The 27,060-nt window shown below is 47.2% G+C and overlaps 1 long non-coding RNA gene across 1 annotated transcript in view; it reads left to right on the forward strand.

Annotated features, from left to right (window-relative positions):
- Positions 1 to 22,478, forward strand: part of LOC144766927 (uncharacterized) — a 72,491-nt gene extending 50,013 nt beyond the window's left edge. The window contains exon 2 of the long non-coding RNA XR_013597985.1: positions 22,309 to 22,478. This is a non-coding gene — a long non-coding RNA (uncharacterized LOC144766927). The remainder of the gene's footprint in view (positions 1 to 22,308) is intronic.
- The last annotated feature ends 4,582 nt before the right edge of the window (positions 22,479 to 27,060 follow it).

Below are 27,060 nucleotides of genomic sequence, written 5' to 3' on the forward strand. Positions count from 1 at the left end.
AGTGAGAATTCTAAGCACAATTTGTGCGAACATGTGCATTCACTAGGTATTTCCCTTCTGGAACTTTATAGTTGGAGATTGAAATACATCAGCCTTATCCTATTGGTTTGCGCTGGGCTAGGTGTATGGAGAGGAGAATCAGACAAGAATTCCAGATTTGTACAGGGCAAACGTATCACCCCTAAAGGTATCCGGGGGCTGGGGGCTGTAGGGGAGAATAAGAGAGCTATTGCCAAGAGTCACATGATGCTGAGCTGAGCTGCCACCGGTATGGGAGATCGAACCTTGAGCCCCACGTTCCAGAGTCTGCTGCTCTGGCCTCTCCGCCACAACTCTCCCACCTTTCCCACTACAATGATCAGACATCCTTCCCAGTAGGATGTCATCCCAAAATGGTTGTGGGGTGGGAGTACTGGGCCCATTCTGAGGGAAATGTCTATTCTGAAAGAGGTGCTATGTAACAGGGAGTAAAAGGTGCAGCCCTTGTACCCTGGGTAGGCCAGATGCCAGATGTTGACTAGTCAGGCGCTGATGATGTCAGTCAGGACATCTCTGTCTGAGTCATTGTATTTGTCAGGAGGGACCAGTATGGTCCAAAATAAGGTATGTGGTTATATTCCAGTCTTCCTATGACTACCTTTGTCACCCCAAATTCTCGTTCGATATCCGTTCATGTACATAATATCTTATGACGACAGATTTATTTGGTGGGAAGTGCTACTCCACATCTTTTGTGTGTGTGTGTGTGTGTGTGTGTGGATTGTGATTGGGGGTTCCTGTTCAGGTAAATAAGGAAACTAATAATGGTCCTCCCCACATTTTAACTTGTCTGCCTCATCAGGGGAGAAATGAGGTTCCTGAATCAGGGCAATGTCTATATGTCCGTGGCGCAACTGGGTCCGTATTGTTTGTCGCTTAATAAAGCAAATAAAGCTTAAAATAGAGGGCCACAATGTGTTGATTAGATTTTAGTTGGTCCTGCTGGGTAGGTGAGGGCTCATGCTCCGATAAGGAAACACTTCTTCTGAGCATAAAAATATCTTAGGGACATAAGGTGTAAAGCCTTGTGATTGTGTAAGAAAAGTACACTGTATTATATTATTGTTAGAGTAAGGGAGTGGGTGAGCTGGACCTTCAATATTTCCTGCCCTTCTATTAACTTTTATTCCCCTTATTGAGGCTACAATTTTCTGCCCCCAGTCTGATTGTTGAGTCACTTGCCATTTAAGGCGTTCCATTCTCATACTTACCTCGTCAAGTCGTTTGTATACAGTGCAAAGTCATAAGTCAGTGCATGGATTTTATTTATGTAGCCAGGCTAGAGAGACTGGAGTCAAAACCTGCCATCTTGGAGCCCAGAGAAGAAATTGAGGAAATTGACTACTGATGTCTCTGACATAACTCTTTGATTTGATGCACCCACGAACTTGGCACCAGTGAGGGCCTTTGAAAAAGATAACTGCCAGAAGGTCTTTGAGGATGTAATTTTATGGAAGAAGCTTTGTTCTGTTGCGTCCAGTCGGTGTGCCTCTAAAATGCGACCCAAGAAGTGTTGTGGGTTGGACTAAATAGGGTCCACCCATGGTGTGTAAGCTACTGGTCAGTCGTCATCTAAAAGGAATCTAACTCCTGTGTTAGATTGTCGGTAGGAAAGCTAGCGGGACAAAGGGTTTCATTAGACTTTGGAGGAAGGGGGCAACATTTGACCACTGGTCAAAGATCGACTATTTATGGTATTCCCCAGGTGGTCAAACGAAAGACAGTAAGTCTTCGATGATTATTGTAGGCCTTTAAAGGTAGTGCAATCAAGGGTTTCTTACACTAGGTTTCCCTAGATTATTCCGAAGCCCACTCCCCCCCCTCCGCCCCCCCGATCGTCTGCATTCCGTGAAGGCCTTAGACCTATAGCCATCTTGTTGATCTCAGGGGAGTATGGTGGTAGCAAGTATGTGAAGTTGTCTAGTAAAAAGTGCAGCATCACGGTGTGGGATACCCTTCACTGGAATATGGTTTGCGGTGCGCTTGTGTTAGATATGTGATAGTCAAGCTATCTGTGATAGCTGTAACATATGTGACAGTTTGAGCTCATCTCATACTGTTGGAGTCTTGGTGAGTTATGATGGGATGGAATGTGAGAGTCTGGGAGGCGGTTGGAATGGACAGAGCTTGATGGCAGCTGGAGTGGTTAGATGGGACTTTTTCATGTAGAGAATAAATACATCGAAAATATGCATCACCCCCCTGTATTCTCTCTCCACGCACTTGTCATCGAGGTCCCTTACCAGCTGTGGTTGAATGTTGCTTGGCATTCGTAGGGTTGAAGGGTATCTCCTCCATACACCCGATGATAGTATTGCCATCACTGGTAGCGTCAATTGGCCGCCATGTGCGTCGTCGTCTATGTGGGCCTCACAAACCATGCTTAGTTTCATCAAAGTCCCGTTTTGCGAGTCCTTAATAGCGATTTTTAAGGAATCGCTATTACAGACTCGCAAAACGGGATGCATGTAGAAATCGCAATATTTTTTGCGATTTATACTGCTTCCTTATTTGCAATTCGGTAATTGCTAGTCGCAAATAAGGAATGGCTTTCCCATTCATTCCTATGGGCCTAAAGGCCCATAGAAATGAATGGGGAGTCATTCCTTATTTGCGATTAGCAATTAGCGAATCGCAAATAAGGAAGCGAATTCAAGGGTGCCAGGGTGTCCAAAGGACACCCTGTAGCACCCCTGAAATGGTAAGGTACACTGGTGTTGCGCACACACATGTCCAAAGGACATGTGTGTGTGTAACATACAACTTAGAAAAATGCACTGAAGTGTATTTTTCTAAGTTTTCGCTATTTACCACGTAGTTAGACTTCGCGGTAAATAGCGGCCCCAGATTGCGAATTCGCAATTTTAAAATGGTTCATGAATTGCATTTAAGGAATCTCAAATTGAGATTCCTTAAATGCAATTATTCGCAATTTAGCGATTTCTGTAATTGCGATTTTTGCATTTGGGATGATGAATCCCAAATGCAAAAATAGCGCTTGCAAAGGGCCAGATTCTCAGAATCTGGCCCTTTGCGAGCCGATTTCGGCTTGATGAATCTGGCTGTAAGTGTCGGGCTCTCGACGGAAGGCCAATTTAGCTTGCACCACACATTGCTCCTATCTGCTGGCAATTACGGTACAAATACAGCTACGAACCATCATCACAGCTGCTGTTGTGCTATTACTGAAATTAGCCAGATAGTGCCACCGAGTGGCAAACTGTCATAAGCCCCAGTGCTGGTAATTAGGTTCCGGTGCTGAGCACCGGATACCACAGGCTCAAATTAAGCACTGCTCACAAACAACCTGCAGGACACAGGGCCAGCAGGATGGTAGCTGCAGAGTTGCCTGACATTCTCCCTGCAACCGTTCACTGTGTGGCTTGTGGTCTTTCGGACATGAGCTATTGTAAGTGGATTCTCTGAGATCCAGGGAGGAATTATTTATTTGCGACTTAGCCCTGTCGCTAGCCGATGTGCACTATCTGCCATGTGGACCGAAGATGTGGGTAATAGAAAGCCCTGTCGATACATGGGGAAAGAAAATGATGATCCTGTTTATGGCTCGGGTTGTGGGAGACTGACTTAAGTAACTCTGGAGTGATGTTGGGCAGAGCCAGCCTACAGAGAGATGATGCACACCCAAGTAGTTTCCCCAATCAGCAGAAGCTGATCAAAGAGCAGCTATCTTACTTCGCGACTGGCTTCGATGCTTGGCCAACCCCCTCTGAACTTCATGACTAGTAATTTTCACTCCTTGTCGCAAGAGTAGGACACTCATCCAAAAATCCCAGGGGGAGAGGGTGTTCAAGTCTACATTTGCCAGTTGTAAAGACAAAAACTGAAACCACTTTTAAAGTCTCAGCAGGGAATGAGGGGAAACAGGTAGGCATGGGCCACAGCACATTCAGAAAAAAGAAAGTACACTTTTGCGGAAGAAAGTGAAATTAAGAAAAATTAATTTACTTTCCGGACTCATTCCTTAAAAATTTGAATACGAAGAGTGTTCTCTCATTAAAAAAAAAATGTATAAAAGAAATATTTAAAACCGTTATTTAAACAAGTATATTTAAAACTAGAATCAGAACAACCAATCTTACTTGCAACTAAAAATGCAGCATATAGTCTTCGCGAAGGCCTGCTTTTCTCACATGAGAGCCTGACAGCAGGAAAGCAGCCAGTGGATGCTTTGACTTTTAAACTAGGGCCAGGTGAGAAAGAATGCATCCGCTTCACAGGAGTCACCAGACACACTGAATGTATCAATCAATGGCCCAGTGGCATTATCACAGGAGCGTCTGCTTGGCACACTAAATGTGTTAGCAGTGGCCAAGGGACAGCTGGAGGGGGAACATCTGGAACTATGCGGCCAGAGCCACGAATTCCGGAAGCCCGCTAGTGTAACCACACTTGCCCGAACAACGCATTTGGCTTAAACACGCATATGCGTGGTTAAGGCAAATATGCTCCAGTGTTCGGACTGGGCGGGGACTTGAAAGAGGAGCATCTGAACAGGAAGCGGACAAGGACAGGATTAGTGGGTCTGGGGGGTCGCTTTTGGGGGAGGAGGGGGTTAAGTAGCTTTAAGAACTGGGTTTTCTCGGGTGGGGGTTTGGGGTAGTTTTCAGGGGTGTGTGGCATCGTTCTAGTGTTTGGGGCTGGGTGCCGGAACCGGAAGTCGGCCATTTTGTGTGGTGCCGGCTTACGGAGCCGAATAGACGCGCGAGCCCGGCGCTCCGGGAATTAAAGGATCAAAACTACCTATAACCTGACCCAGTGTATTTATTTGCCTATGCACTATCTTACAATGGCGACGAGGCGGGACACGATCCAGCAGTAGCAACGCTGGCCCCGCAGGAAAAAAAAAAGGAGAAAAGAAGCATTGGACTGTCCCACAACTGGCAAGGAATAGCCCAGAACCCACGAGGCACTGCACAGAGCCTCAATAGGCGACCCGGAGCGCGGCAGAGGCAACGGTGAGCGTGCATGTTACCACCCCACCACGCAGCACATACAACCCAGCCCACCTGCATCGACGACGTCACCACCATTCAGAAGGTGACCAGGAGTCTCAAGCGGATCACCACCAACGAGGAGGGGAGTGACCACGCGAGTATCCACTGCTTTGACGCCCAGAGAAAGTAGCATCCCCTGAGTGCAACCGTCTCCACCAGGCACGCAGGCGGATCAGCAGGTGAGAGGCGAGGCGACAGGCAGCACCGACGGGGGTAAACCACGCTCTAGCAACGGCGTAGAGGGAGCGACAGGTGGCGCTGCCAGCAAGGAGAACGACGAGGGAGGCCGCAAAACCAGACAGGCGCCCGGCAGTCCGCCCACCCACGCGGTTCCCGCCCAGGCGATCCAAGGAGGTGGCGGCAGGATGGCGACGCCATCCACCTCTCTCACCCACATGGTCCCCTTCCTCCCGAAGAGAGGAGAGCCCACGATGCCGTGGGAAGACTGGAAACGATACTTCCTCAACTACCTGGAGGCCTTGGAGGACAAAGGGGAAACTGCCTACACAAACCAGAGGAGACGGAAGATCCTACTACACAATTTGGGCCCGGAGGGGTTACGAGTTTACGACACCATTGTCAAAGGCACCAGGGCCGCGACTGACACGGACGTGTTCCAGCATGCCATAGATGACCTGGACACCCACTACAGACCGGTGGTATGTGTGGCCATTGATAGACATACCTTCTTCCACAGGAAACAGGAGGGTGGAGAGACTGTAGATGAATATGTGGCCGCCCTGCAGAAACTTCCCATCACGTGTAAATTTGGATCCGTGCACGACGACCTAATACGTGATCAAATCATAATGCACACGACGAGCACGCGCGAGCAGGAGAAGCTGTGGGTGAACGGAGATGCACCCTTGAAGGAGGTATGGGCCATGGTGAAGAAAGCGGAAATGTCCAAACAATGCGCACAGGCGGCAAGAAAGGACGGAGGAGGTACACAACAAGGCAGACAAACCTAAACAACGAGAACCTACAAGAGAGCCGGAAAGCAGAAGACACCAACAAACGGGTGGAGAAAACCGGAAGACAAGCAGAGGTGGAAGATCAAGCTGCTACAGGTGTGGAAGCATGTCTCACCTGGGCAACGACAAGGTCTGCCCAGCGTTCAGGGCGAAGTGTTCGTTCTTCAACATATATGGACATTATGAAAAGGTATGTCGTAGGAAATCAAAAAGGCACACCGTCAAATACATTGACCAAGGGAACCGAGAACAGGAAGATCTGCAAGAAGAGGAGGAGGACCAGGAAGAACTCCTTTACATCGATGTCCAAGTCCTGGAAATGGGAGGCAAGGAGTCGGATAAGCCCAGACTAAACATGCACATGGGAGGAGTGCCGATCGAAATGATTGCCGACTCAGGTGCCCCTATCACAATTGTCCAGAAACGAGTGTGGGAAGAGAAGTTCAGGACTCAGGTGAGAGCGGATCTGCTCCCCATGGACGTACGGCCGGTCACGTACACCGGACAGAGAATACCCATGCTAGGGTACTGCCCGCTACTGTTCGAATTCAAGGGAAGGCAAGCCAACTGCAAACTATATGTAGCGGAAAGGGGGCCCCCGGTACTCAGCTGGAAAGATCAAGACGTCCTAGGCATCATGTTGAACCCTGGAGGTAAAGAGAAAGTCCTACTCATGGACTTGGAGAGTGAGCAAGACGAAGAGACTTGGCGCAGAGAATATCCAAAAGTGTTCAGTGGGCAGATTGGTGAACTGGTAAAGTTCAAGCACGTGATAAGATTGAAGGGAGGAGCGAAACCAGTCATCCACAAGGTCAGAAACATCCCATTTTGTTGCAGAGCAGCAGTGCAAGATGAACTGGACAGGCTGGAAAAGAGCGGAGTGATCCAGGCCATAGAGAGCGCGGAGTGGTTGTCGCCCCTAGTGGTGGCCCAGAAGCCCAACGGGAAGGTGAGGCTATGTGTAGACCTCAGAGAACTTAACAAAAACATTCTGTTAGACAAGTTCCCGCTCACACGCATCAACGAAATGCTGGCAATGACAAAGGGAGCTAAGTGGTTCTCTACGGTCGACCTGTCGTCAGCGTACCATCAAGTGAAACTCCACCCGTCCAGCAACCATCTCACATCTTTTATAACACCTTTCGGATGTTACAAATTCGTGAGAATGGCTTTTGGGTTGGCATCCGCGGCGGCGGTATTCCAAAAGCTAATGCACAGGCTCTTTCAGAAGATGGAGGGAATCCAATTCTTCCAAGACGACATCCTCGTAGTGGGAAAGACCAAGCAAGAACACAATGAAAGAATCCACATAGTGCTACGCACATTACAAGACAACGGACTCACGGCGGAATGGTCAAAGTGCAAGTTCGGCGCCCCTTCAGTCACCTATTTGGGCAATGAGGTCAGCGAAAAGGGGATCGTACCAAAGAGAGCCAACCTGGAGGCGATAAAGAACGCACAAGCACCGAGGAAAAAGGAAGACGTCAGGTCGTTTCTGGGCATGGCTGAGTTCTATAGTGAATTCATCCCCAACTTTGCCACCAAGACGCACTGCCTACGCCAACTGCTTAGGGAAAGGAACGGGTTCAAGTGGACCGAAGAGGAGCAGGAGGAATTCGAGTCATTGAAACAGGAAATGGGGGAAGCCATAACACTGGAAGGTTTTGACCCTAAGGCAGAGTCCATTCTCACCACCGATACCAGTGACCGGGGTTTGGGAGCGGTGTTGACGCAAAGATCTGACAAAGGAGCCATATTTACAGTCAGCTTCGCATCCCGATCCTTGGCTCCGAACGAAGAGAAGTTTAGCGTCATTGAAAAAGAGATGCTAGCAGTGGTATGGGTGATGGAACGCTTTAGACAATACCTGTGGGGAGCCAAATTCGTGGTCCGCACAGATCATAAACCCCTGATAAAAGTTTTAACATCGAGTGGACATGCGCACGCCACCCCAAGGATAGCCAAGATGACACTTAGGCTGTTGGACTTTGTGTATGAAGTGGAATACATACCAGGACCACAGAACAAAGTAGCAGACTTTCTGAGCAGAGCAGCAGCCATGGAAGGAATGGAAGAACAGGAGAAGCCAGGATGGGAAGGCTACGTGGTAGCTACTGTGCAGGAGATGGAGCAGGTGATCAGTGCGCAAGAATGGGCGGAGGCATACAGGCTGGACGAGGACTTTGAGGTGATCAAAGGGTACGTCACTCATGGATGGCCAGAGAAGAGGCATCTCAGACAGGAACTGAGGAGATACTGGGAGGTGAGAGATGAGCTGTCTTTGGGTGAAGATACCCTGTTCCTACTCAGAGGAGACAAGGTTGTACCCCCCCCGAAGCCTCATTGAACACCTGATGGCGCTACTGCATGAGGGCCATCAGGGGATCACGAAGACCACAGCACTGGCCCGACAAGCCTACTGGTGGCCTGCGATTGACGCACAAGTGGAAAGACACGTGAGACAATGTGAATCCTGTGCTAAAGCGGACAAAACCCAAGTGATGCTAAGACCACAGTTGGGGAAATTCCCCACGCCAGGAGGACCTTGGGAGATGGTGTCCATTGACATAATAGGATCCATCCTGGATGTGGAAGGAAATCAGAAATACGCGATAGTCTTGATGGATAGATACTCCAAGTGGCCGGAAGTGGAGGTGAAGGACGTAGTAGACTCGGATGCGGTGATCGCCTTCTTGAATGCAGTGTTCATAAAGGAAGGAATCCCAAAGATAATAACGTGCGACAATGGTCCCCAGTTTGTCTCGGCAAAATGGGAGGCATACATGTCCAGAAACGGGATCGAAGTAAAACACACACCCATATACCATCCAGCGGGAAATGGCATGGTGGAACGTTTCAACCGGGTAATCATGGGAACCATTCAAGCGGCAATCAATGATGGACTCGATTGGGAGAAGGAACTGCCCAAGATGCTATGGGCCTCCCGCATCACGCCGGGCAGCACAGGCTATAGCCCCTTCAAGGTGTTGAGAGGAAGAGAGCCTTTCACCAAAGACAACATCGCGTGGAGGACAAAGGTGGTGCAAAGTAAGTGGTCACCAGCAATAGTGAGGAGAAACTTGGAGAAGGCACAAGAAACATACACGGAACAGTTCAACAAGAGACGGAACGCACAAAGTGTGGCTCTTGAAAAGGGGGACTGGGTGAGGGTGAAAGTTGCAACGTTGAATTGGAAGGGAGAGAGTAAATTCACCCCGCCCTTACAGGTGATTAAGCCATTTGCTAGATCAGCACTACTCAGCGACTGCAAAGTTTGGTCGCAGGACAGAATGGCCAAATGTAGTAAAATACTGAGGTGGACTACAGGAGTGGACGAGGAAGTAGAAGGAGACGCAGAGAGAAGAGAAACGGAAGGTGGTGAAGGAGGACAAGAGCAAGTAGATGAAACGACACCGCAAGTGGAAGAGAAAGAAATCAGATGCGGCGGGAGCAGCAGAGAGAGAGAAGAAGGTGACTGTCACCTTTGCGGGTGCAAGAAGGAAGGAGCCAATACTGGGGCGACAGTTCAACTATTTATTCAGCACGAAATAAAGGTCTGAAAGGCACAACAACAGTTATGGTCCAGGATCCTAGGGCTTCGGTTTCTTATCCCTGGTCGTGTAGAGCCGATCTCCAGACTCCAGCGTATGCAAAAAAAGAAAAGAACAACGGGCTTTAGTAGACTGTCCAGTTCCTACTGCTATTGTCAGGGTAGGGAGTGAGGGAACAGGCAACCACCACCACCAAGCTATGTCTACTGTAGAGCGACCCGTGAATCGTGCACAGGAAAGAACACGGTGCCCCGACAGTGCCTCGTGGCCTACCCGGTCCCTCCCCTCTTGAAATGGAACAGTGCCCGCAAACGACCACGCACCTGGCTAAGCCACGCGTCCTCCTTCGCGTGGCTGGGCGGAACACAGAACCGTTGGCCTCCTGGCTTCTCAGCTTCTGCTGCACCCTCCGTCAGGTTCTCGTCACCGGCTTCTCTCGGCAGGGGCTCCTCCGCGTTGTCCTCGGCTTCGGGCATACACGGTCCGTCCCCGTCCTGGTTGGCCTGATGTTCCTGGCGTTGCACGTCTGTCTCCCAAGACGTGTTCCTCCGAAGCCCACGAGCGCTGGCGTCTTCCGGGTCCTCCTCCATAAGCCGCGAGGTCGGCTCTGATAGGCCAACAAAGTCAGGTGGTCCGGGGATATGCAATCCCAAGCTATCCTTAAAGGGCCCGTAGCTGTCGGTCTGTGGGGAAGACGAAGAGGCAGTTAACTCAGCCGGTGCCGAGCAGAGAACCCCCTGACACATCCTCCCCCCAGACTTTTCCCGTTCGGGGGAAAGTGGATAACGAGACAAGTAGTCAGCATTGGTTTGTTCAGAACCCTTTCTGTGGCAGACATCGAAATCATAAGGTTGAAGGGACAAGAACCAACGAAGTATGCGATCGTTGCGCCCCTTATTCCTTTGCAGCCACTGTAAAGGAGCATGATCCGTGAATAGGGTAAAGTGTCGGCCATCCAAGTAATAGCGGAGCTTCTCAATGCTCCATTTAACTGCCAAACATTCCTTCTCTATCGTGGGATAAGCCGCTTCCCTAGGAAAAAGCTTCCTACTCAAGTACAGGACGGGTCTTTCTCTTCCCACCGGGTCATGCTGTGACAGGACAGCGCCCAACCCAACCCCTGACGCGTCAGTTTGTAAAAAGAATGGTTTGTCAAAATCAGGAGTAATGAGTACAGGAGAGGTGGACAGGACGTCTTTCAGGGCCTGGAAAGCACCCTGGGCTTGAGGAGATGGGTGTCTAAACTGAGAAGAAGTGGCTGTTTTCTTTAAGAGGTCTGTCAATGGAGCTGACACAGAGGCAAAGTGAGGGATAAAGCGTCTGTAATATCCCACCAAACCCAGAAAGGCCCTGAGATCTCTACGGTTCATAGGGAAGGTTTGTCCTTGAATGGCTTTGACTTTCTCTTGTTGGGGATACAATTGACCGTTACCAAGAACGTATCCCAGATATTTGACCTGTGTAAATGCGAAGCGTGATTTTCTAGAGTTTATGTGCAGACCCGCCTTTTCCAAGGCCTCTAGAATCAACCCCAGGTGTTGTAAATGGGTTTGCCAATCCGGGCTGTGAATGACGATATCATCCAGGTAGGCCGCGGAAAACAGTCGGTAAGGAGCTAGCACCGTGTCCATAAGACGTTGGAAGGTAGCAGGGGCCCCATGGAGGCCAAAGGGCAGGACAGTGAAATGAAACAGGCCGTCCGGTGTTGTGAAGGCCGTCTTTTCCTGATCTTGTGAGGATAGGGGCACCTGCCAATATCCTTTGGTGAGGTCAATAGTTGTTATATATCGAGCCTCACCAAGGCACTTTATCATTTCATCTACTCTTGGTAGAGGATATCCGTCTTGTTTTGACACCTTGTTTACAGCTCGAAAGTCGATACAGAATCTCTTACTGCCATCGGGTTTCGGCACCAGGACCACTGGAGAAGACCAGTTGCTTGTAGAGGGAACTATGATCCCTGCCTCCAACATTTTCTGTACCTCCTCCTTTATCACAGCCCTTCTGGCTTCGGGGATTCTATAGGGTTTCTGTTTAATGGTCACCCCGGGAAGGGTCGGGATATGGTGTTCCACTAGTGGGGTACGCCCTGGTTGGTCTGAGAATATGGATTGGTGTTGTAATAACAGGTCTCTCAATTCCTTCTTTTGTGGGTCGGGAAGCTCGGGACTCACAACCGCCTGGTCGATGGTATGAGCAGAGGTCGTGGCTAGGGACACCGATGCAGGGGTTTTGGGTGGGGGACCCAACCACTTCTTTAGTATGTTGATATGGTAAATTTGCGTTCGGGATGGAGACAATTTCAGAGCATAGGTGGTCCTTCCTATTTTCCTTACCACCTGAAAAGGGCCTTGCCATTCCTTGCGAAGTTTATGGGTAGACGTGGGCAGAAGAACAAGAGCCCAGTCGCCTAGGTTCAGTTCTCTCCATTTCTTGCCTTTATCATAAAAGGTCTTTTGTTTCCCTTGGGCTTTCTCTAGTGTTTCATATGACAAGGTCCTCAATTTGTGCAACCTGGACTTCAACTGCTGGGAGTAGTCCAAGAGGTCTTCAGCATCTTTGGACCCGGCCCTCTCCCAGCTGTCTTTGGTTATCTCTAACAGTGTACGGGGCTTCCTTCCGAACAGTAGCTCAAAGGGGGAAGTCCCGAGACTGCTTTGGTACTGACTTCGTAGCACATAAAGGGCCAATGGAAGCAATTGATCCCACTGTTTCCCGTCGCCTGACAACAGTTTTTTTAGGGTGGTCTTTATCAACCCGTTATAGCGCTCGACTATACCATCGGTTTGAGGATGGTACACAGAAGTGCGAAGATGTTTTATGTTCAATAGGCCACACACTTGCTTCATAAGACGAGAGACGAACGGAGTCCCCTGATCGGTTACTATGTCCTTGGGGAATCCCATTCTGGTGAACAACTCGACCAGTTTCTGGGAAATGGCGCTGGTCGTTGCCGCCTTCAAGGGGAATGCCTCGGGATAACGCGTCGCGTAGTCAACAACCACCATGACGTATTGGTACCCCCGGTGTGACTTAGGCAAAGGACCCACGATGTCTACCCCTATTCTTTCAAACGGGGTTCCTATGATTGGAAGAGGGACAAGAGGGACTTTAGGAGGAATGTAAGGGTTCCTTTTCTGGCATATTTGGCATTCCTGACAGTACTTCTTTACTTGAGCGTACACCCCTGGCCAATAGAAGTGTTCTGTGATGGAATTGGTGGTCTTTTCTACACCGGAATGACCAGCGAGAAGGTGTGCGTGAGCATAAAACATCACCTGCTCCCGGAACATTGTTGGCACTATCAGCTGGGGAGTGGCCTGGTCCAGTCCTACTCTATACAGGAGTCCTTTTTGTTCCACAAAACAGGGATATGTGAGCTGTTGTACCCCTTTGTTATTCTGCGCATTCTGCCAAGCGGTTGTCAGTGACGCGTCGTTTAGTTGGGCCGCCCTGAAGTTGGAATCGGTGGCCCAGGGTTCTTCGAGCAATAGACCCTCCCGGACCCCATTCTGACCCTGCTTATCTAAAACTTCAGACATGAGAGTGGAGAACCATTTGTTATCAGTCCCAATGATAAGGGGTTCGGGCAGTTCGGGGAGTACTCCTAACTCACACTGAACTTGGGTTCCCTTTTTGGTTTTTAAAGTGACCTGGGCTAGAGGGTAGGTACGAATATCCCCATGTACACATTTGATGCGGACTGTACGGTCCAAAAGCACAGAAGAAGGGGATAGGGTGCTTTGTTTAACCACGGAATGGTGACATCCGGAGTCCAGTAAAGCACGGGTTTTCTTATCGTCAACTAGGACACTTACATAGAAGTCTGGTCCTGTCTCTTGGGCATACATGATAGCCCGCGGCACATATCCCACCTCCATGGGCTCTTCTTCTTTTTCTTTCTTTTTGCGGCAAAACCTTGCTATATGGCCCCACTCACCACATTCATAACACTGAGGACTAGTCATAACCGGGGGCTCTAGCTTTAAGGGCCTAGGCTTCAATGAAGGAAGTTCGTTTTGAGGCTTGAAGGGTTTCTTGTCAGGTTTTGGGTTGTTTTTGGCAAGAACAGGTTTTTCGGGCTCTCTATAAGTAGGCCTGGTTTGAGCGCGAGCATAGGAGTTGGCCATTTCAATGGCATGGTCTAATGTCAACCCTGCATGCTGTCTGAGCCACCGCTGTGTGCCATAGGGCAGGGCCTCTAGAAACTGTTCCAAGTATATTTTGTTCATGACATTGTCCATATTCCCCTCTTGTGGCTTCAACCACCTATCCGCTGCGTCCTTTAGTTTGTAGAACAGAGTCTTAGGGGCGTCCGTTGGGGTTCCTCTTTCTTGTCTGAAGCGTATCCTGTGAGTCTCGTCATCAACCCCCAGCCTATCTAGGACTATCTGTTTCACATGTCCATAAGTGGCCGTCCCATCCTTATTGGCCAATTGGTAGGCGGCCTGGGCTTCCCCCGTAAGGAGAGGTGCCAGATAAAAGGGCCATCTCTCCCCTGGCCATGCACTGGCTCTAGCCGCCCTTTCGAAATTAACGAAAAAGGCGACAGGGTCGTCCCCAGCGACATACTTCTGTAGGGGTACTACGGCTCCAGGAGGGGCTGCTACTCTGCCTTGTCCCAGGACAGCCAGCAATTGTGTTTGGCCTTCTGCGAGTTTGGTTAAATGTTCAGACTGCTGTTGTATAGCAGCAGTAAAGGAGGCTCTGTCGTTTTCTGCCTGTTCGTTTGTCTGTCCAATCGCCCACTCCAGTTTGGCGTGCCCTTCACTCATCTGGGTTAACATGGCCTCCATCTTCTATCAGATGGATGCTCCTGGCTGGCTCGCCACTTGTCACCTTTGCGGGTGCAAGAAGGAAGGAGCCAATACTGGGGCGACAGTTCAACTATTTATTCAGCACGAAATAAAGGTCTGAAAGGCACAACAACAGTTATGGTCCAGGATCCTAGGGCTTCGGTTTCTTATCCCTGGTCGTGTAGAGCCGATCTCCAGACTCCAGCGTATGCAAAAAAAGAAAAGAACAACGGGCTTTAGTAGACTGTCCAGTTCCTACTGCTATAGTCAGGGTAGGGAGTGAGGGAACAGGCAACCACCACCAACAAGCTATGTCTACTGTAGAGCGACCCGTGAATCGTGCACAGGAAAGAACACGGTGCCCCGACAGTGCCTCGTGGCCTACCCGGTCCCTCCCCTCTTGAAATGGAACAGTGCCCGCAAACGACCACGCACCTGGCTAAGCCACGCGTCCTCCTTCGCGTGGCTGGGCGGAACACAGAACCGTTGGCCTCCTGGCTTCTCAGCTTCTGCTGCACCCTCCGTCAGGTTCTCGTCACCGGCTTCTCTCGGCAGGGGCTCCTCCGCGTTGTCCTCGGCTTCGGGCATACACGGTCCGTCCCCGTCCTGGTTGGCCTGATGTTCCTGGCGTTGCACGTCTGTCTCCCAAGACGTGTTCCTCCGAAGCCCACGAGCGCTGGCGTCTTCCGGGTCCTCCTCCATAAGCCGCGAGGTCGGCTCTGATAGGCCAACAAAGTCAGGTGGTCCGGGGATATGCAATCCCAAGCTATCCTTAAAGGGCCCGTAGCTGTCGGTCTGTGGGGAAGACGAAGAGGCAGTTAACTCAGCCGGTGCCGAGCAGGGGACCCCCTGACAGTGACAGAGAAAACAGGAGAGGAGCAAGTGAAGAGAGAAAGGAGGGAGAAGGAATGAAACTGGAAGCCCGGGGAAGGGCCACGGTGATGGACCGTCATGGCGATGAGAAATCAGTGAAGACAAGAGCAGGAAGAATAGTGAGAACGCCCAAGAGGTTTGAGGACTATGATATGGACATTAAGTAAGAGTTTGCTTTCCTTATTCTGTGTTATTGTGTAAAGGGGGCAGATATGTGGCATCGTTCTAGTGTTTGGGGTTGGGTGCCGGAACCGGAAGTTTAACCCCGGAACCGGAAGTCGGCCATTTTGTGAGGTGCCGGCTTACGGAGCCGAATAGACGCGCGAGCCCGGCGCTCCGGGAATTAAAGGATCAAAACTACCTATAACCTGACCCAGTGTATTTATTGGCCTATGCACTATCTTACAGGGTGGAGAGGTTTGTGGTAGTTTTCAGGGGTGTTTGGGGTAGTTTACAGGGGTGGTGGTTTGGGTAGTTTTCAGAGGTCAGGATTCAGGGTAGTTTTCAGGGTAGTTTTCAGGGGTGGTGTGGGTTCTGGGTAGTTTTCAAGGGTGGGGGTTCGGGTAGTTTTCAGGTGTGAGGGGGTTCGTGGTAGGTTTCAGGGGTAGTTTTTAGGACTTGGGTAGTTTTTAGGGATTAGGGGAGGGTGGGGTCTTTTTTAGGCTTCAGGGGCGGTCGAGGTAATTTTTAGGGCTTAGGGGAGAGCGGATAGTATTTAGGACTGGAGGCAGGGATATTTTAGGGCATTTTGGGGAGGGGGTTGGTTTTCAGGAGGGGGGTTTGTTTTAGGATTCAGGGCGGTGGCAGGGATCGGGTGGATCAAGTCTTAACCATAGACATTTGTTTACCATACATGATTTGACAACACATAAATCATTGTAAAGGCATGCATGGTAAAGGCATATTCCCGGTTACGGCTTGCTTTGTACAGATTACGTGGAACCGGCATGCATGGTAAATGCATGTATGGTTCCATCACACAACCTTGGAGGGGGAACATCTGGAACTATGCTGCCAGAGCCACGAGTTCCGGAAGCCTGCAAGCGTAACCACGCTTGCCTGAACAACGTATTTGGCTTAAACACGCATATGCGTGGATAAGGCAAATGCGCTCCAGTGTTCGGACTGGGCGGGGACTTGAAAGTGGAGCATCAGAACAGGAAGCCGACACGGACAGGTAAGTGGATCTGGGGTTCGTTTTTGGGGAGGAGGGGTTAGGGTAGCTTTAAGGGCTGGGTTTTCTGGGGTGGGGGTATGGGGTCGTTTTCAGGGGTGGGGAGGTTCATGGTAGTTTTCAGGGGCATTCAGGGTAGTTTACAGGGGTGGGGGGTTTGGGTAGTTTTCAGAGGTGGGGGTTCGGGGTAGATTATAGGGGTGGTGTGGGTTCAGTGTAGTTTTCAGGGGTGGGGGTTCCGGTAGTTTTCAGGTGTGAGGGGGTTTGTGGTAGTTTTCAGGGCTCGTATTTAGGCCTCAGGAGTGGTCAGGGTACTTTTTAGGGCTTAGGGGAGGGCAGATAGTATAAAGGACTGGAGATAGGGATGTTTTAGGGCATTTTGGGGGAGGGGGTGGTTTTCCGGAGGGTGGGGGTAGTTTTAGGACTCAGGGCGGGGGCAGGGTTCGGGGTTCAAGTCTTAACCATAGAAATTTGTTTACCATACATGCTTTGACAACGCATAAATCATTGTAAAGGCATGCATTGTAAAAGCATATTCCCGGTTAAGGCTTGCTTTGTATAGATTGCGTGGAACCGGCATGCATGGTAAATGCATGTATAGTTTCGTCACACAACCCTGGAGGGGGAACATCTGGAACTATGCGGCCTGAGCCACGAGTTCCGGAAGCCTGCAAGCGTAACCACGCTTGCCTGAACAACGCATTTGGCTTAAACACGCATATGCGTGGTTAAGGCAAATGCACTCTAGTGTTCGGACTGGGCGGGGACTTGAAAGCGGAGCATCGGAACAGGAAGCGGACAAGGACAGGTAAGGAGATCTGGGGGTCGTTTTTGGGGAGTAGGGGGTTAGGGTAGCTTTAAGGGCCAGGTTTTCTGGGGTGGGGGTATGGGGTCGTTTTCACGGGTGGGGAGGTTCATGGTAGTTTTCAGGGGCATTCAGGGTAGTTTACAGGGGTGGGGGGTTTGGGTAGTTTTCAGAGGTGGGTGTTCGGGGTAGTTTTTAGGGGTGGTGTGGGTTCAGGGTAGTTTTCAGGGGTGGGGGTTCGGGTAGTTTTCAGGTGTGAGGGGGTTTGTGGTAGTTTTTAGGGGTCGTATTTAGGCCTCAGGGGTGGTCAGGGTAATTTTTAGGGCTTAGGGGAGGGCAGATAGTATAAAGGACTGGAGATAGGGATGTTTTAGGGCATTTTGGGGGAGGGGGTGGTTTTCCGGAGGGAGGGGGTAGTTTTAGGACTCAGGGCGGGGGCAGGGTTCGGGGTTCAAGTCTTAACCTCGGAAATGTGTTTACCATACATGCTTTGACAATGCATAAATCATTGTAAAGGCATGCGTGGTAAAGGCATATTCATGGTTAAGGCTTGTGTTGTTCAGATTGCGTGGAACCGGCATTCGTGGTAAATGCATGTGTGGTTCCATCACACAACCAGCCAGGGAGATGACAAGTCAGCTGAATCTAATGGCAGCCGGGCAGCTGCATGACAGGAGCTGGAGCACACACAGATTTGGTGAGAAGCCTTCTGGGACAGCATTATGGGTGCCACCGGTCACTCTGAATGTACTAGAAGCTGGTGGCAGCACTACAGGAGCAACCTCTAATGCTGATTATGTAAGCAGTAGCCCAGTACCTGTAGGAGTCGGGACCTAATTTGTGCTCCATCACCAAAACCTTAATGGAGAAGCAAAAGACGTAATGTAAACACCTGTTAAATAATGTGGACTTGTTGGACAGTTCATCCGAGCAGTGGCGAATGCAAAAATAAACTAACTGGTGATTGGAACTCTGCGTCAGTTTATTGCCAGCTGGGACTCTGGCTTGCAGTGTTTGAGAGCACAAGCACAGTCAGGGTCCTGCCTGCATCCTACTATGTTATATAGGAAGCATGCAATGCTCTTGAATGCCAGTCCACTCTATTCCGCCATGTCTTCCTCACCCTCGTTCTCCTGCGCCACCCAAGGAGCGCAACCCATCTCATTTACCACCTGCTCCGAAAAATTGATTTATTGATTTTGGTTTTTGTTTTGATTGACCTTTCGAGGGAGATGTGGCTTTGTGTAGCTCAAAATGGACATCTGTTCCATCCATCCAGTTGAGGTGATATAGGGAGTGGCATCTGCGGCTGAGATTTGAGGTGTATTTGAAGTACAGGATGGTGTATTTGGGAAGGGTCGGAAATCTGACAAATTGTTTCTGATTGTAATCAGAAGGCAGAGGAGAGCATTTCCTTGTGGCCTTGGGGGTTGCATTGTCTGGGATTTTGAAGTTTCAGAATATCATCATGTCAGAGTAGCAGATGGAGGAGGGTGATGAGGTTTGACTCCTTAGATCTTCATTTGCTAGTTGCCTTCTTAATTATATGGGGGCCAGTAACTGCAGTTGCCGGGCCCATCCAAATTTTGAGTTCTTCTGGAATACTGCAGTTCTCTGAACTTTCAGCCAGAGATTTTGGCTGGAAGTCTGCCCCAAAATGAGGAATTACCGGAGAATCAGACCTCAAATGACAAATTCAAGAGGTAATTCCTCATTTCTTAGTGGACCCTTAGGGTCCAATTCATATTGGGCTGTGTTTTTGAGCTAGTGGAAATTGGAAAGGAAATAGCTTGAATTGGCAATATATTGTATGGTTGTGACATGTGTGTGCAGGTCCATGTTGAACCATGATGTGCTCTATTGACAACTGAAGTTAGGGAAGGAGGATGGTAAAAATGTGGGTCAAGATGTTGGAAAAATAGGTATCTGTGAAGATCATGTCATTGAGGCTTTGAGAGATGATGAGCCCGTATATATGTCTTTTTCAGAAATGAACGTAGAATAAGCATATATCAGAGGGCTAAGGACGGGTTTTATTTTGTACTGGAATGCCATGATACTGATTGGCAGTGTCTTGAAGGTACTCATTATTTCTTTAGAACAACTATCAAGCCCCACCGTTCAAATGAAGAGCAGTTAAAGATATTTCAACTGGCTTAAAGTAACTGAAGTCAGACCCTCATCATTCTTTTGGGACCGTACAAGACACTTGAGAACTCTCCTCAAGCTTTGAGCAACGGTGAAGGGGTACCGCTGCACTATAAATAGACTATCCTGTTTTAGGTTTAAACCTATAATAACTGATAAAACCGGACTGAAAGGAAAATATCACTCACCAGTGTAAACATATGAACAGTGAAAAAAAACCTTCACAACCACAATAAATGACAATAAAAAAGAGTAGTTGAGTGAAAGATTCTTTTTTATTTCTTCCTGAAGGGGTCGATACAATGTAACTTTGTTATACAAGGCAGCAGCAAGAAAAACTGGACTGACATTCTTCTTCTTGAGTTTTGTTGTTTAGGGTTGTCACTGAAATATTTTTTTTTTCCACTTGCTTTTTTCAGTTTTATTGTCTTTGGTCTAAGGATGCAGTTTTAGAAGCATGTTTTAGGTCTTATTGAAATATTTAGCAACTGTAGAGAATCAGGAAATATCAAAATCATGTTTGATATTTTGGCTACGTTTGATTCTTTCACTGATAGGGAAAATGGCTGGTTTCATAAGAATCTTCCCTAATATTTATCCTCGCATTTACCCTCAAACAGAGAATAGGTGAAACCCTTTGAATCATCCGCCCCCTTTTCTAGACAGCCAATATTGATAGTGGGTGAATTGCCAAACACCCCAAGCTTTATACATTCAATGCAAGGTGTAGTGACAGGTTTATCTGAAAAGAGTTCTGTCACAAAGCATCTGGGCTGGTGATGAAAACATGACACCAGATGTTTGAAAAACAGGGAACGCAGAGTCACTTGGAATGCAGCTGCAAAAAGTTCTTACTGAGTACAATAAAGATTGTAGAGATATTGTGTCTATTTGCAGTAATTCAGCTACGTATATGAAAAAGCTGTGTGATGACAGGTCAACATCGATACATGAGCTGAAGTGCTTCCCTATAAGAGATCCTTGTCACTTGCTACATGTTATGTTGAAAGCATCTTTACAATCTTCAGAGTTAATGAAGAATGCTATTGACTTTGTGGTCCATTCATGTGCGCTGTTCCATTATGCACAGGAAAAACTAAAATGCAAATATTTCTCATTTTGTTTTTTGTGTGGCATCAATAAAAGAATCATACCAACTGTGTCATTCAGCCTGTGGTTTCCAGTCCTTGAGGCTGGGAATGCTATATTATACATTTGGCAACTGTTTACATAATTTGTGCTTCGTGATGATGCCAAAGGCAAAAAATGTGAGGATCTTTGATTGCATATTGATAGTGATGTGAAAAAAAATACACTCTAAAGCATTCTTAGATTTTTACAAGGAAACATGACTGCTACAGAGGACATAATAAATCAGCTGGAGTCTGAAAACACCCTTGTCTACCAGGTGTTCAGCGTAATTGGTGTAGATGTGAAACATCTCCTTGACAGTAGATTGGGCGACCCTTTTACTGACTTTGGCACTGCAACACATTCCATGTTAGAATTCTTGCCGCATGGTAAGCAAAGAAATGTTGAGGAACAATTCAGGACATTTTTCAGTGTATTACAAATGGCTTGCAATGATGCATTGAAATGTCCCTTAACCAACTCTCTACTGGGGTGAATATATGACATTGTTCTGCATTCTGTCCATTATTTTTTCTTTTTACATGTGTCACCCCAAGTGAAGTGATCATGGCCAGAAATGGGTCCCATGCTTTCCATGCCACTGGAGGCAAGTTAGCCTGGCTGATGAGGGGTGCAACCCCAAAACCGGTCCTAGGATGCTTGTTTCCAGTCCAGGGAGGACGTGGCCTGGCAGTTTGAGCTGGACTGTTCCCATAAGAAGCTGGGTCAAGGCTAATTTGCATATGTCTGAGTTCAAACTGGAATGGCATGGGGAGCAAAAAAAAGATGGATTTAGGCCCATATCTATCCAAAACTGCTCCTAGGATGCTTGTTTCCAGTCCAAGAAGGACCTAGCCTGGCAGTTCGGGCTGGACTGCTCCCATAGGGAGCAGGGTCGAGATGGATTTGCATGTGGCTTGGTTCAAACTGGAATGGCATTGGGAGCAAAAAAACAATGGATTTAGGCCCATATCTCTGTATTGGGGTGAATGTATGAAATTGTTCTGCATTCTGTCCATCAATTGTTCTTTTTGCAACCCTTCACCAACCATGAAATTCGAAGTCAATGAAGCCTCACTGAGTTACTCCCCACAAGTTCTAGATTCCTTCCGTAAAGGGGAATTTCCTCGGGACTTTGAAAAGTATTCCTTCTTTTTTACCACTTCAATAACTGAGGGCACATGCGCCCAGGTCAACGCATATATTGAGGAACATGTCCCAGAGAATCGCAACCTTCAGGTGCACCAGTATTGGCATGGAAAGTGTGTACTTGCTATTTTGGCATTGCCTGTCTCAAGTGCCAATGTTGAGAGGCCCTTTTCACAGATAAACGTTTTACCTGCAAAGGAAAGAGTGAGTAAGCATGACTAAATACTCATTAAAGAAGTATTGCATGATGTACTACAATAAGTCTGATTTGTATAAATGCATTTGGACTTTATATACCCTGTACCCACAGTGTCTATACACATGCACTACCAGTGCAGAAAGCAAGCAGTATTAAAAGCAAAGCATTCAATAAACACTGGAAATACACTGTTTGTGTTGTTTTTAATGGCATGAAAATTTGTAACCACTGATAACCACCTTTTTTAAGGTATTGAAAACATTGAAAAAACCCCATCAGAATTCACCAAAAGTAGAAACTGAAAACATGAAAGCTTAAATATAAACCTATGTGACACAGATCATATATCTCCAACGTGAGGGATGCTGTCAATGTGTTTTGAATGTTTATTAAGGCCATGTTGGATTTTTGGCCTTTTTAGAATGAGCTGCTCAGTATGTCCTTTCTATTTCAGGGTACACCGAAGGAATGACTGCTCCTTGATGGACTCACTTCACTTCTACCTTCTGATGCTAGGGACCGTCTCACAGTTCCTTGCAGTCACAAAGCATCATATTCTCTATGAAATCTCTTATAATACTGTTGTTTCTTGTTATGCTTCTCCAATAAAGTAGCAAAGAATTACGCATTGCACAACTTGCCTCTCATTTCGCTTCCTCATACCATTCATAAGTTAGAAACAGGTCCTAAGGTTTAGTTGTTCATTTCCATGATTTAGTCATGTATTCCAGCGTGTTCTCCTAGCATCATTTGGGGGTACTGGAAGTAAGATAAAACATATATTGTCAGAAACAAATTATGGGAAAAAAACAATTGCACAGCAAAAAGGAGGTCTAACCTAGAGCAATTGATAACACAATTTAAAAAGTAGCCTACACGTTTGCAAAATGTGATCGTGAAAAGAATGAAGTATCCATAAATTACATTTCTTAATGTTTATCCTGGTTTACCCTGGAGCATTAATGGTGCAGGATGCTGTTCAGGTCCTAGGCCAGCAAACTCGCCTGCCGCTGGCTCTGTACCAGTCAGCTGTAATTGCTATTCTTTAATGTTGGGGAACTAACATTTGCTTCTTCATCATCTATTACTTCACTAATACTGGAGGGTCTGTCTGTTTTGTAGTTTGTCTAGTGCTGAAGGCTTCCAACTGGTAATATTTCGATATAGTTTATGGAAGAGTAGAGTTTCAAAATCCCCCCTGAATGTCCACAGGTGTTCATCAAGTCTAATTTCAACCAGGAGTTTATTGCAATGTGTGCATGCCTGTATGGAAAAGGAATGACCATCCACTCCTGCATTTCTTACTGTAGGTGGGATAATAAAGTATTTGACACTAGATCTCAGCAGTATTTTCAGGGTGTACATCTTTTTCTAATACTATGGTGTTTTCATAAGGGATTCTTGTTTGACATGTTTTCGTGTCAGCCCTCGGCCCGGCTGCATAAAATTAATGAAGCGTCTTACAGGGGGCCATGTTAACATCATCAATACACCAGCGAGCACAGTTGCTGCAGACAGGTGAATTTGATGGTTCGCATGCACCGTGGGGAATACTCCCAATATACGAGCACCATGCAGGGCAGGAGATGCACTGTTGGAAAGAGGGTAGCCTACTCTTTCCATTGGTAGCTCTCCCTTCTGTATTCCTGCTCAGGGATCATGGCCATGATTCTTGAGTAGGAATCAGACACTTTACACCATGGATGTGTTTTTTTGGGCGGGTCCCCCTTCCCACAGGTATTGGGGCTGATGGCTCCTTGTTGACAAATAAGTCATATGCATTTTCCCTTCACTGGGTGGTTATCGGCCCCTAAGGAAGGAAGAGAAAAAGAAAAGGCACCAGACTCAGAGACGTTTTAAGGATTTTGGGGGCCTGGGCCAAACGTATTTTGGGGGCCCCACTTCGGAACATCCTTGATTTTATGATCCAGTTTCAGCTCTTCCATGCCCTCTTTGGCCAGGTCACTGACAGTGCACAAGCACATTGAACCAAATTCTAAATGTATTTACATCTAAGATTCTGGGATATTGACCTGTTTTCAATATTGTAACACAGTAGCAGCTCATTAATATTGCTGCAAATAATCTCTGTGACACCCACCCTTTTCTAATATGCGAGGTCCTGTATTGATCTAAAAGAAACTTTTTTTATGAATTTTGCATGAAACATAAACAAAACATTTGTCTGCAAAATTTTTGTGATAGACTCTCACACATCACCCACATTAAAAATAAGTTAAAGGAAAACGCTATTTACAAAAATCTGTTTAAGAATTATTCAAGGTCATCAGGGCAAGAGTCTCTACAGAACATAGCTGGATCTATCAGGGCCCCCCCTGAAAGGCTGGGGCCCTGGGCCAGAGCCCACTTTGTCCATGCCTTATACGTCTCTGACAAGACTTCTTCTTTTATTCCACCCCTGAGCAACTTCATTCACGTGAGGGGCACTATTTGATAGGAGGCAGTCTCCCCTTTCCAATAGTGCCACTCTCGGTACGATTCTTGGCAGGGGATTGATCCCCGAGGAGGAATGCTCCACTACACCACTAAAGATTGTTTGGGGGGATTGCCCCCTCTTAGCATAGAGGCCAACCGGCTTGGGGGCAAATCATGTATAATTTGGTGGTCTGAGTCCAGGAGCCTTGTGCAGATCTCCCCTGCCCTACCAGCAACTCTAATAAAAAGAGAGGCAGTATTAAAAATAGAAGAAACTCCCATTTCCAATTGTGTCTCACTGGTAAGCCTTCCTACTCAGAAATCTTTGTGGGGCCACAATGCTAAGCGGAAATCTGTGAATAGACTACTAGACGTGTTTTGGAGAGGTCAGCCCTCCCTCGAGGGTACATTTTGTTTGTATTCCCTTCTCTCTTGAGCGTGATAGGGAACGTGATTGGGAACTCTTTGCCTCCTCTTGATACCTTTCCCCATTTACATATCTCACTAACTCTCAAAGGTATGGTAAGATGATCCATCAAATACCCTGGGGTCTCTGGGGAAACCCATATTGGAAAAAATTACTATAGTACCGGATGCCTAGTGCCATTCCTATTTCGTACCATAGCTTAGCTGCGTAAGCACGTTAGCCACACTTTCTTAAAATACTTAGGAGCCCTGAATTCATAAAGTAAACTCTCCTGCATTGACTTGTACATGACCTCGACATGAGTCTCATCTGGGTGCAAGAGTAGCATCCTACATTATCAAACAAGAAGGTAAATCTAGGCAATTTAGGCAAGATTGACATGTTTACCAGATTAACCCGACCATAAGTAGTCAAGGCCAGACCATTTTTTCATCACCTTGTCAACTTCCTTGCATATCCTCTCCAGATTGACTTGAACAATTTTATCAGAGATCCTGGGCAATTTTATCCCCAGGTCATAGCTTCTGATTTTCCTTATACCCTAAACAACTTCCAAACATACCTCGTTCTTGTTCATTATGTGGGAGGGCAATATTGATCTCTAAGGTATATGTTATGTTACGTTCTGGTAATGTAACTTATTGAGCGCACAAATATCCGCAGGTGTCTCGGGGCTAAAACTAAAGTAAGCCCAAAAGATCATGAAACTAGTTCTTGAATAACCGGGTGTTAAGACTTTTCCTGAAAGAGGTTAGTAAACTTGCAGACCTAATATGCATCCATAATTTGGCCATGCCATAACCAATGCTTCGGGCCCCCCAGCAAGAGGTATGAATGCTAGGAACCATAAGACGCCTAGTACCAGTAGAGAGTAACTGCCTACCTGAATGGTACCAAGAAAAAATATTTTTTAGGAACACTGGTCCCATATTATTCAAGGCCTTATAGGCTAAGCATAGCATCTTAAACGTGATGCCACTTGCTACAGGAAACCAGTTGAGTCTCCTGATTTCCTTAGAAACTGACTCGTGCTTAGGCAGATTTAATAGGAGTCTTGCAGCTGCATTTTGTACCATTGGCAGTTTTGTATTTTTATGTTGTTTATGCATATTCTGAATAATGCAATCAACAAGAGAGAAAGGGTCAAAAGGCCACTCTTGTACCCCTTGGCAGTAATAGATTCCAATCAACAAAAGAGTGACAACATAACTAAAAGAAAGAAAAGGTCATGGAGTGGTTTAGTTTCTACCACCAGAACAAGTACAAAGACAGTAGGGAGGTAAGGTAAGCATGCTTAGTGGAAAGAAAAGAACCCTCAGTCACCAACTGAAAGTCGGTAGCCAGTTGTCTTCATTGGGTCCTTATAGGAAGAGTAGTATCAAAAGTGTGGTGAAAAAAGTGAATTAAAAGGAGTGTGGACTACTCCCCAAACTGAAACACTCTTTTAATAAGAGGGTAGTTCTAACTCCATTCAAACCAGTGAAAAATAGCGGACATGTGAATGGTTATGTTAATTTGAACCATCAAGTCCTATAAATCAATAAAGAAAAAGGGTCGACATGTTTCTGCTAATGAGCCAATAGTCAGCTCAGCATTCATCAGGACCGAAAAAGCCGTCCTCACTCCGCGGTTGGCACACGCTAAGGCGCCTGAACCAAGTGGTGTGGGACAAAGAAACTTTACAACCTTAACTGTAAGAGTTGCACAGGTGTTGTCTCCTACGGCCTCTCCGAGATGTGAGAGACCGGGGAATCTGTAATATATAAACAAAACAACAAAAAACAGATTTTTAAACAGTACCCTATTGGGAGGATCAAACACAATATATTTTAGTCATTTGCAGACATCCTCATTCACCCTAAAACCTCCCCCGACCATCAGTGATATTCTAGAGCCTAGAGAAAACTTTTCAGTAGACAATTTCACACATTGTGATTTCAAATTTTTTTTTTGCCTAGAAACTAAACTCTGCTGTGAACTCAGCAGTGTTCCTGGCGTAATATTTAGCCAATCAAGACTATGCCTCAACATGCCACGTATTGCGTTATGAACGGGTCATGAAACATGCCATATAGTTAGTTAACATTTCAAAAAGTGCTTGTTTAGAAAGGAAGTAATAAAAACACCTTCAGAAAAGCGGAAGAATTGGTAAATAAATTGTGATCGGATCAGACACTCACAATCAATTATTAATGGAGGCACCCCTTAGGCTTGTGGCAGGGGGAATCCTTCACGCCCAGAGTATCTGAGAAAAAACGAATGACAGATGTTCAGTCAACTACCAACTTTTAAAGTTAATAGTAAGGTTTTCGGAAGCCGTAGTGAAAAAGTACCCGGCTAACA

The sequence above is a fragment of the Lissotriton helveticus genome, chromosome 7 (genome assembly GCF_964261635.1).
Source record: "Lissotriton helveticus chromosome 7, aLisHel1.1, whole genome shotgun sequence".
NCBI lineage: Eukaryota > Metazoa > Chordata > Amphibia > Caudata > Salamandridae > Lissotriton > Lissotriton helveticus.